A 12,636-nucleotide genomic window follows, 5' to 3' on the forward strand; every position below is an offset into this window, starting at 1 on the left:
TGACTTGCGTTTATAATGTATTACATTACACGATCAGACATCCTTCAACTTCCTAAATCACAGCGTGAGTCATACTAGATATCCTCTACACAGAATCCGCTGAAAAAACTAAGTTCCGGAATTCCATGCGAACTTTCGAGAAATCAGTAAAATTACCTTTTACAGAGTATGGTATCTTTTTTAAACATGTATTACTAATCCTGTGAATAATAATAGATTTATTCTGGGCTGATACAATTTAATAAATATATTTCAACGTATTATAAAGTGATAATTGCGTTTAAAGAAAATTATCTCATAAAAAATTACATAAAATCGTGACATTGAGAATAATAATATTCAATTTATCTACGTAATATTAAACAACAAAATAAGAATAAATTTTAGTGATTGAAAAATAATAACACAAATTACTCAGTTTTTAAATGTATCACCTAGAGACTTTTTGCATTGAGTTCAGGATGACGTCAGGAAAAAAGTCTACATAAATAGGAAAATGGGTGGAAATGCATAATTACATTTTTAAATGCGCATAACATGCATCCAAAAGTGCATAAACATGTTAAAATCAGTATATTGAGGGCCAGGTTTTGCTATTCGGGGGTTTTTGGGGTCGCTGAACACGAATATGCAATCAGAACCGACCTCTGAAGCACCTGCATTGGGTCCAGTCCAGGGATACTGCTCAGGTACGTCATCTAAATGAGTTTCTAGGATTTTTGGCACTTAATCGATGCAAACAGATTACTCAAGGGTTTTTGGGATCGCTGAACACGAATACATCATTAGAACCGACCACTGGAGCACCTTTTGTCCAGTGTCACGCTTGGCCACGTCATCTTCTGGAGTTCCGAAGATTTTCGGTACTAAATTGATACACACTAATTACTGGGGAGTTTTTTGGGGTTGATGAACACGAATATGACATCACAACTGACCCTCGGAGCACCTAGTGCCCAAGGCGACTGGTATGCACCTTATCTTCTGGAATTTCGAGGCTTTCCGACACTACATTGATGTTGTTCTGAAGCTATTTTCTTGTGGCATTTTTATAATCAAGTATATTCAAATGGGAAATAAGCCACAATTTTACCTAAAAATGATTTTATTAACGTTTCGACGCCCAAGTCGGGTGTCGTTGTCAAAATACAAAATAATACTAAATAAACAAAAATGTTGTTGCTTAGTAAAAAAATTCTTCTAATAATTTATTTAATCTGACTCATTTATATCGGCAATTCAGACACGTATTTAAAGTAGACGACTTTAAAATGATATTGCCAATATTGATGAGTTGCGTTCCTGGGACGACTTTACTAAAAGATAGTTCATTCGATTACATGAAATCAATCCCAACTCAAGAATATCCGCCACAAAAAATCATAGCATGTGATCTGTCTTTAAAAAGACAACCAAATGCAACGGTGGCACTGAAATTCTCGCGTTAGAGATTCCATAGTAAATTACATTGATGCAAATAGATTACTTGGGTAATTTTTGGGGTTGCTGAACAGGAATAGGTATGCCATCAGAACATTTTAAATTATAATTTTTTGGCGTATATTCCATATTAGTGACGTCATTCATCAGACCGTGATGACGTAATCGATGATTTTTTAAATAGGAATAGGGGTCGTGGGGCACCTCATTTGAAAGAGTGTTCAATTCTCTATTCAGTAATATAAACAGTAATATCATTATTTATACAGGGTGACCAAAAAAATAATTTTTGAATTAAATTAATTGACGCAAAAAGAAGAATGTATGTAATTTACTTAACTCAAAATACATTGTACTGCTGTCAGTAAATAGAAAAAAATGTTTATTTCACAAATAAACATTTCTTTTCACTTAAATTAAATCACAAACAGCCTCCCACCTACCTCTTGACAGTTTGAACATTTAATTTAATCGAAAAGCAATGTTTATTTGTCAAATAAACATTTTAAAAAAATTATTTACACGTTACATTTGTTACCAACTTTATAACTGAACTCATCATATATCATCTATGACGGAACCACAGATTATTCTGTGCTATTTGTTTCATTATATTTACTGTTTTTATTATGTACTTTAACGTAAGATTATAACTTAATCCTAGTTTTCTATTTCTAAAGTTTTTATTTATTTATATTGAATATTAATTTGTTTTACTGTATAATCTACTTCCTCAAAAATTGTGTGATGTATTTGATTTAAAATGAATTTAAGAATTTTTTGTAATAGGGCTTTTCATCGATTGTCATTTGTTTCGAGCTTCTGTCATATGTTGTATAATCTGTGTATAATATTAATATACACGGATTATACGACCTTTGACAGACAGGAGCTCGAAACAAATGACTGTGAATGAAAAGCCCTATTGGGCAACAATGACGTGCAACGGTAAGTAAATTAGACGGACTGTAGCCAACTTTCATTAGTGGAGTCGGCACTAGAAGATGATCTCCCTCATGAGACTTTTTTATTAAGTTGTTCATGTCGAGTCACTCAACTTTTCTATTTTTCGGAAAATTTTTCCTATCGAGGCGGCCGGCGACCTTATAATACGAAATACGATATATAAAATCCTATAGGATATAGGATTCTAGGTAATTCGAGGTAATAATTTTTTTAAATGGTGGACCCAAGAACTATTATTCAACAAGAATATCCAGTAAACAATAAAATAGGGTCGACATGAAACTGTTATTATTAAATATATGTACCTAATAAACAAAGTCAGGAAATTTGCCCGATACTTATAATCTTTTTATTGAAAGGACATTGAAAATAATACGACAAAAATTTTACTACAATCTGAAATATTTATGGAAAATTTTTCTTTAAATTTAAACAAATTATTAAGAGTGAAAAAAAAATTTAATTTTCAGTGATCTATAAATAGGATGCTGGGCTTTTAGTCCAAGGCGCATCTGTTTTGAGGTGGACGTTGAGAGGTGACTCAAATTTTTTGCAGAAATTGCTTAAAAATAACTCAAATAATAATATTTAAGTTATCCTCCCACTCAAAATGGTCCGGAGCATTGTTTAAATAATCAAAATGTCAAAATATGAACCAAAAATTCGATTTTTTTGTTGGTTTTTTTGAATATAACTTTAAAACTATTCATTTCTGAAAAAAGTTGTACAGTGGAACCCCGATAAGTCGGCCTCCGATAACCCGGAAGTCCGACTAACCAGGATCGATTTTCATCAGATAAAATAAAAATGTTTTCGCTTTGACTGAGTTTTTTTACCAAGAAATAAACAATAATGTATACACTGTACGTAATTTAGATGTACTGGACATAAGTATTTCATTTTTTTGGCAATTATAATTAAGTTTATCTGTAAGAGTACCGTATTTTATTAATTTTTATCATATTCTCCGGCTAACCCGGATCGGCCGCGGTCCCGATTAATCCGACTTATCGAGGTTCCACTGTACTAACATAAAAGTTGCGTAATTAAATTTCCTACAATATAGAATTGGTAAAACGTTTAAAAAATAGTCACCCTTGTTGCAAAATAGTAATAATTGCGAAAAAAAGCATACAAAAACAAGTATTCTCATTTTACGTTTTTAAACCATTTATGCTACACTTAGGACCTTCATATTTTACCCAGAAAAACTTTATGATATAGTAAAAGAACCTGTAAATTTCATTAAGATCGGTTTAACAGATTTTGCAAAATAAATTTTGCAATCCAGCTTTCGCAAAAAAATTCATTATTTAGAATGTTGTAGGACTGAAAATACAGCAGATAGCAAGTTGATTTTTTTTTGCTTATAGAAGTGTACTGTACCTTTCATTTACAATTTACAAAATTAAAATCGATTAATTACCACGGCGTCAGGAAATTTTTTAAATAAACAATAATTTTTGGTGCTACGCGCAGGACAGCGGTGTTCGATTCACACAAGTTGATTTCCACCAAAAATTTTTTCAATCTTTATCTAATATATTATTTTCTTACTCTATATTTTGTTGTATTTTAATAATATTTTAATTTCACAAAAATCAAACTAATTTTATTATTGATTATGAAATATTGTTTAAACAATTGCATATGTTTAAAAATAATAAACTTTTATTCTCTAAGTTAAAAAATATGAACAAAGAAAGTATTTGCTAAAAAAGTGTTATTTCAAAAGATAGAACATGTGTTTTTATTTTGCAATAAACAAATTTATTTATTTATATCGAAATGTAATAAAAATTAAAATGTATCAATCATTATCAAAGGTCATTGGAATGCCCAATCAGAGCAAACTATCCGCTGTCCTGCGCGTAGCACCAATAATTAATGTTTATTTAAAAAAATTCCTGACGACGACGTGGTAGTTAATAGATTTTAGTTTTGCAAATTGCAAATGAAAGGTACAGTACACTTCTATAAGCAAAAAAAATTTCAACCTGCTATCTGCTTTATCTTCAGTCCTGTAACAGTTTGAAAAAATTAATTTTTTTTTGCGAAAGCTGGATTGCAAAATTTATTGTGCAAAATCTTTTAAACCGATCTTAATGAAATTTACAGTATTGTTTTACTGTATCATAAAGTTTTTCTGGGTGAAATATGAAGGTTAAGTGTAGCATAAATGGTTGAAAAACGTAAAATGCGAATACTTGTTTTTGTATGGTTTTTTCGCAATTATTGCTATTTTGCAACAAGGGTGACTATTTTTTAAATTTTCAACCAATTCTATATTGTAGAAAATTTAATTACGCAACTTTTATGTTGGTACAACTTTTCTCGGAAATGAATATTTTTAAAGTTATAATCAAAAAAACGAAGAAAAAAATCGAATTTTTCCTTCATTTTTTGACATTTTGATTATTTAAACAATGTTCCGGGCCTTTTTGAGAGGGAGGATAACTCAAATATTATTATTTGAGTTATTTTCAAGCAATTTCTGCAAAAAAAATTGAGTCTCCTCTCAACGTCCAAATGTACCTACTAATATTTTTACAGATGCGCCCTGGTCTATTTATAAGCCACAATTTATCTTACGACGGGGACGTGTGTACGATACGGCTATCTTGGGGAACGTTGAAGAATCGTCTGATAGTCTGATATGAAAAGCATTGGCTAGTTTATCGTATAACGGAACGGGGAGACACCGGGGACGTGCGCCTCTATTATTCCATGGCACGTGCCGTCCACGTCCTGCCTTAACTGTGGTAAGATAAATTGGGCTTAATGGGTTAGTATAAAGGGTTTTAAAGCACACAGCACACTTACTTAGGGTGATGATATTGTCGCGATATAATTGGAGACAGAGGCGGCTCTAGCCCATGTAGCGCCCGTGTGCAGTCGATGCCCTGGCGCCCTTTGGTGGACGCGCAGTCAAAATGGAATAGTCGAATAGGTACCTTACCTACCTAGTACTAGTACATGGGATATTAGAGGGTATTAGGCATGATACTATAAATAACAAGATAAGACATTGCACATCCTGAAGTCGTGACGTAACTGGAGACCGGCAAGTTCGTAATGGTTCGTAATCATTCGTCCGATTAGTTTGAATTTTTCGCTGTTGTAAGCTAGTGTATTTTATATTTTATTTTGGACAGTTATTTTGACAGAAATCTCGACACTAAATTTTTTTCGAATACATTGAAGTTTAATGTTATTTTGCTAATTGAATAATTGCATCACAGAATGCATACAAATCCCATTTAACTTTAACATTATTCAAATTCAACTTCCGCTCTCCAGTTACATCATCATGCGCGAACTCGGACGTATTTGCGCTACGGGAAGATACTATTTATAGTATTATAGTATTAGGTACCTACGCTTATAATGTAAACAAAAATCCAGATACAAATATTGCAATATTAAATGATACCGGGAGCCAATAGGAATTCACGGCGTCAGAACAACCTACCCAAATCTGTTAAAAAGAGGAAACAGTAGCGATCAACAGGTAGCGAAACAGGTAGATATTTGGAACACGTATTCGTAATATAATAAAGAATGGCGGTACAGAGCCCAATTTGAAAAATATATTAATATGTGGAAATTGCTCTGTAATTAAATATAATATTAAAAAACGAGCCTGTACCGCCATTAAGAAGAACAAAAAAATACACTTTCTTCAAATAAACTTTTTTATTCGATGCCTAGATTTTGTGTCATTTTGGAACTACTAATGAAATAAAAAATTTTAGTAGTTCCAAAATGACACAAAATCTAGGCATCGGATAAAAAAGTTTATTTGAAGAAAGTGTATTTTTTTGTTCTTCTTAATGGCGGTACAGGCTCGTTTTCTTAATATTGTATTTAATTACAGAGTAATTTCCACATATTAATATATTTTTCAAATTGGGCTCTATACCGCCATTTTTTATTATATTACGTATATGTGTGTCAAATATCTCGAAAAAATATTCAAAATTACAGCCGCAATCTTGGAACACGTTTTTGCTACCTGTTGATCGCTACTGTTTCCTCTTAATAATTAAAAATGAACTTTTTTATCGATATGAGGTAAGGTTAAAAATTGGTTGAGGAAATTTGACAGGTTTGAGTACACAATACACAAGTAAATAGTACTTTTATGAAGGAATTGGTTGGATGAATAAAAATGAACAACGTTGTGATTATTTAAAAAACAATAATAATTTATTAACGAATTATTACAGGACGCACATCACATACTACAACATATAATTATAAAAAAGATACTTTTCGTGCTTTTACATTAGCAAAATCTTGAATGATATCACTCACTTCAGTTTTTATTTCATGTTCAATACTTATATACTAGTGATAAATTTGTCAATCGACTTTGCGATAATGTTGACCTTAGATCATTTTTAATTTAGAAAATGATCTTTCACTGTGCGCTACTGCCACTGGCAATGTGAGGTAAATTCTAAGAGCAGTGAACAAATTTGGGAACACTGGAAGTAATTTATTTGTATACAAGTAATTTAAAATATCCAAAGGTATTGTAGAATCCAATGTAATTTTCATTAATCGTTTTAAAGCATATTTTATGTTGAAAAACAAAGTAAAGGACCCGCTCTTTGGCGCTCGGCGCCCCCCAACACCCCGGCGCCCGTGTGCACCGCACACCCTGCACAATAGGTAAAGCCGCCCCTGATGGAGATAGGGTTTTACATTACACAACGATCCATTATTAACAACCACCAATTTTTCCAAAAATAAAAACACATACCGCTCGGAAATTTGCAATACATAATACTTACTATAAATAAAAATAAAATCATTTAAACTTAATCATGTAATTAATATCAAATGTTCAGAATTTCCCACGGAAATAAACCGATAGCAATTCCGGATCATGAATGAAAAAGAAAAATTTCACACTAACGAGATTTTTTATACTTCAAATTTCCCCAATACTATGATCTCTATTAAATGTGTTTATTTACGAATGTGTCGTCATTCAAACCAGTTATTGACGTCACTTCGAGTGATTTCTTATTTTTCATTCATGAGTCGTAGACGTAAGGCAACGTTGCCAGATTTAGAGAGAATGTTTTTGTTATAAATAATTCATGTATAGTAGGTATTATGTAATTTCGGGTGATTTTATTATCGGTTTGGCGTAATTGATTAAAGTTATGTAAAATAAATACGGTTGAAATTATGTGAAGATTTCTAGAATTCTGGTTAAATGATTATTTACAAAACAATTTGATACCTATGTATTAACATTACAGGGAAAGTAGAAGAAAAACCACAAATCTTTTCAGAGCAACTCTTTTCCACTTTTTCACTTGTCCGATTTCTTGCTATGCCAATCTGGACGGCATCAAACCACTTTCTTCGTGGTCTCCCTCTTCTTTATTTCCTTGCTCCCCTGTTTGTAAAACTATTAGCAACGTTTCTTTCTTTTGGCATTCGTAAACCATGTCCCAACCATCTAACTCTCTGTACCCTGATTTTCTGTGTTATTTTGGATCTCTTATACATCTTCATTAGCTCCTGGTTTGTTTTTCTACATTATTCCCCATTAGACTCCTTTATACTACCAAAAACTTTTGTCAAGATTTACTCTCCCAACCAAATCTCTAAATTTTCTTCTTCTTTCTGTTTCATTGTTCAAGTTTCATACTCATGCAATACCGTGTCTATCTCGCTATTGTTTCATACGTTCGAATCTGGCTACCCTGTACACAGTGTACACGTTTTTTGCCTTCAGCAATAGGTTTAATGATCCTATCAGGGATCCATTTTGTTTTCTATTAATAGGAACATGGTTTATTTGGTTTCTCGTTCTCCCATCAGGAGAAATCCAGTTTATTTTATGTATGTATATCTTTATGGATCGTGGGCCCAAAATCTGCGGAAGTGAATCGGACTCACATCAGTCGAATTATTCAGAAGTGTCCCAAGCAAGATCAGAATTGCCATGTTAATAGCCAACCAACGTTCGCAATGGACAGGGCTCTTGAAGAAGAAGACGAAGAAGAAGAAGAAGAAGAAGAAGTCTTTGTGATCAAGTTGTCTACTTGCCATCTAGGTTATGTTCCATTGAAAATTTTATTATTTTTTTTCATTGTCATTACTTTCTGTATGCAGATTTTTCCACCTATTATATTCATATTTATAAATATCTTTTCTTCCTACTTTCGCATTCACAGTATCTCCCTCAATTATTTTTATGTCATATTTTGGTACTTTTTTATTTAGCTCACCGAGTTGTTCATATAATTATTTTTTTTATTTCCATGCTTTTCTCTTCTGTAGGAGCAGTGCATTAATTATTCTGATTTTCTATATTTCTTGCGCAATCTTAAATAGAATAGTTCCACAATTAAAACTTTCACTCTTCCAGTGTTTACATACATCAAAGTTTGTCCGACTAGACACCGTTAAGCTATTAACAAATTTTCAGCTTGCTATTAATCAACTTTGTTTTCGTACGCGGTATCCAGGCCTATTGGTGTTCATATTTCAATTAGAAATCTTTAATTTTTAATTCGTTTGCACAATTTCAGTTTTATAAAAAATTTAAATATAATATACCATTATACATTAGTTGTTTACTTCATTAAAAGTGACGTACAAGTCGTTGAATTCAAGGCTGCATTGTGATATTAGTAAAATCTATAAACCAAATCAGCAAGTTCATATTCAGAGTAAAGTTGCATAAGAGATTTCCCATATAGTTCAAGGAACTAAATAAAAGAAGACCATGTTTGGATCTTTGGTATCTAGCCAACATACAAAAGATTTTGCATTAAAAAACTGTTTCTCCCTTTTTTAAAACTATTTCTTTAATTTTTTTTTTAACATTTGTTCAACACCTGTAGCAATTTATCATATGCAAACTTTACATACTAACGGTATTTACCTGTTTTATTGACGGTTGACTCACTTTCTTTCGCAATATATAGTAGGAATAATATGTAAAATATGTTTTTGGTATAAAATTCTCAGAACACAGATTTGCGTAAACATATTTCTCAACAAACTTTTTATCCTTGTTTATCTTTTAAGATTGCCTTCGAGATGACAAGAGGTTTTGGACGTGACTATCATCACATCCCAAATATCCGAATTCGGGTAATACCTTGATTTTAAAGAAATATTGGTACATACGTGCAATATGTATCATATTTTCTGAGATTAATCCATTAGAAGTTTAAGTTAGTTTATATTCATTCATTCATTAAACATTACAATCCCTAGGGATTATAGATAACGTCATGGCGTTCAAAATTCTTGAGTCAAGTTGATTATTCTTTTACGTCATTTATAGCCCGCTGTATGTATTTGCTGCTGTCATGACTCTTTTCCATTTCTTCCTGTACTTGCACTAAAGTTTCTAGTCTTTAACGTTCATTGCTTGTATATCTTCTTCTATATCATTCAGCCATCTTCTTCTAGGCCTTCCTCTACACCTGAGCCATAGTGATGTCCAGTTAGTTATCTTTCTCAACATATCTGAGTATGGGCGTCTCTGAATATGTCCTATCCATTTTAAGCGAAGAGATTTTATGTATCTGACTATATTTAATTAATTTAATCCCTTTAATTCTTCTTCAATTTCGGCATTTGTTCTCATTCGTATTTGTTCCTCTCTTGTTACATTGTGACCCAGTATCGTTCTCATTATTTTTATTTTTATTTCAGTAATTCATGGTTTCCGCCCCATATGTAACAACAGATGAACCTATAATATAAGACCCTATTAAGGTCTTATTTACGTTGAGGATCAGGGGCGTAACAAAGGCCCCCGCAGCATGAAGCTTTCGGGGGGGGGCAATATGTCAGGGGCCCCATTTTGTCGTCTAATATAAATATGTAAAAATGTATTATTGTTATATTATTTTACGCATACGTACGCAACGTTTTTTAAACAATGCAGTATTGAAAATGAAGTTGCCCATCAGATAGATACAATGTATCGTATGTATGTATTAATAAAATGATATGTAGATATCTATATTCGATTATTATTGAAAAAATTTGGTTTTATAGTAAAAAAAGTTTTTTATTGTAGAAAAATGCCATTTTTTCAAAATAACTTAAAAAATAATAGCAAGGGCGGATCCAGAGAGCCCCCCCTCGAGAAATTAAAATAATATAAATTTAAATATTTGCAGTTCAATTGTTTTTAGTTTCAAACACATATCCCGCTTGCTAAAAGAAAAATTTTTTTAGCTCTGCGCTGAACGGTAGTAAAGGTTGTGCTTAACGAGGTAAAGTGTGAGTAACCTAAGCTATGCATGTATCATAAAAAAAGTTCTTGGCCCCCTCGAAAATCGGTCTTGAGTATTAGTGGTACGAAAAATCTCAAAGAGTAAAGAAATGTAGGTTTTGCTTTTCTAAATTTTTTGGTTTTATTTTGTTTTTTTTTTGTAAGACAAAAATTGTTTAAGATATGGCTAATTTGAATACACTCGTGATTAATGACTCGTTAGAGCCCTTTCAAATAAAATCATTCAAAAATAAGCAATTTGTACCGGTGAAACTAACAGGTCATATAAAAAAAGTTAAGTAATTTGTAAAGCGGTAATGATTAGTTTCATTTGGGGTGCTAAATAGGGGGAGATTGTCACAATTTTTTTGTACCAAAAAAGGCTTTAACTGTATTTTGAGCGTAACTCGCGTAGTTTTGACGATAGAAAGTTTATAAGACGTAAAAAATACCTAAAACTTTTTTTAAACAGTTTAAAAAAGTTTTATTGGGTTTTCCCCGAAAAGTGCTTCATCTTTTGGTTATTTCACGTTGAAATATTCGATTTGGAATTTGACGAATAAGAACAATTTTTCATGAGCTACAAATTTGCATTTACTGGGTCGATTGACTTAATTTTTGTATAAGCTACACAATTTTGCTACTTACTTACGAATACTTACTTTTTGAGTTATTTGCGAAAAACCGCCTGAAATCGTGTTTTTTTTTGTTGAACATTTTCACTCGTAATTAACTCGAAAAGTATTGACTGGACCACTTTGGTAGTGACATTGATAATTACACGGTATCGCCGTATTTCACGTTCATTTACTGGGCTATAACTAAGTTTTTGTTACACATGTCGCATTTAGTAATTTTTAAAGGGGGCCCCATTGCCAATTCTGCGTAAGGGCCCCATTGCCACTTCTGCGGGAGGGCCCCGACAGATTTTGTTACGCCACTGTTGAGGATCCAGGGGACCTTGTATATTATAAACCGTACAAATATATCATTATCATCATCAATTAGAGTGCTGTCCACTGCTGCAATCGCGTCAACTGCTGGACATAGTCCTCCCTTAGTTATTTCCAGTGTTCCCTACACTGAGCCGCTTGTAGCCAGTTTCCCGGTACTCCTTTTATATCATCGGTCCATCTAGTCGGTGGTCGTCCACGGCTTCTTTTCTAGTTTCTGGACCTCCATTCCATGATTCGTCTTGTCCACAGTCCATCTTGTGTTTTAGCTAAGCGACCTGCCCAGTTCCACTTAAGCGTCGTAGCTCTTTTGATGATATAGTGCGGCTGCGTTGGGGAGGGAATGCCCAACATTGGGGGACCCAAATCCGAAAGGAGTAATGCCTTGTACGGTGTTGTGCAGTTGAACGTCCTCTACGCGGCACCCGTCTGGAGTGGGGCGGTAGAGATACAGGCCTACAGGGGGCTCATGACACGAGTGGACAAAACAAGTCTGCTGCGAGTGGCATGCGCCTGCAGGACTGTGTCTGCCGCAGACTTATCAGCCATCACTGGATGTGTTCCGCTGCATGTGTTGGTAGTGGAAAATAAAGAACTATATGAGAAAATAGGCCTAGAGCTTATTGTGACCGAGAGAAGACAGGAAAGGGAAAGATCAATTGAAAGATGGCAAGAAGAATGGAATAACACGAAGGATGTGGCGCAGTGGACAACAATGTTGCTCTCGAACCTAAAAGATTGGGTGGACTGTGGTCACAGGCGACTGGATTATTTCCTAACGCAGGCGCTCACAGAACACGGGTGTTTTAGAGCCTAGAGGAAAGTCGCCAATTATGGAATACCATTTTGTTTTGGGGATATAAAATAATACCATTATCGAAATGAAAACAAATACCCATTCTAAATAGTTAAAATAACAAAAATAGACATAAACATCTGAGATCAAATAAATTTAAGAAGAAATAAGTAGCTTAATGCACTTGCAGCAGACATCACAGATCCATGTACCATATT

The sequence above is a fragment of the Diabrotica virgifera genome, chromosome 5 (genome assembly GCF_917563875.1).
Source record: "Diabrotica virgifera virgifera chromosome 5, PGI_DIABVI_V3a".
Lineage (NCBI taxonomy): Eukaryota > Metazoa > Arthropoda > Insecta > Coleoptera > Chrysomelidae > Diabrotica > Diabrotica virgifera.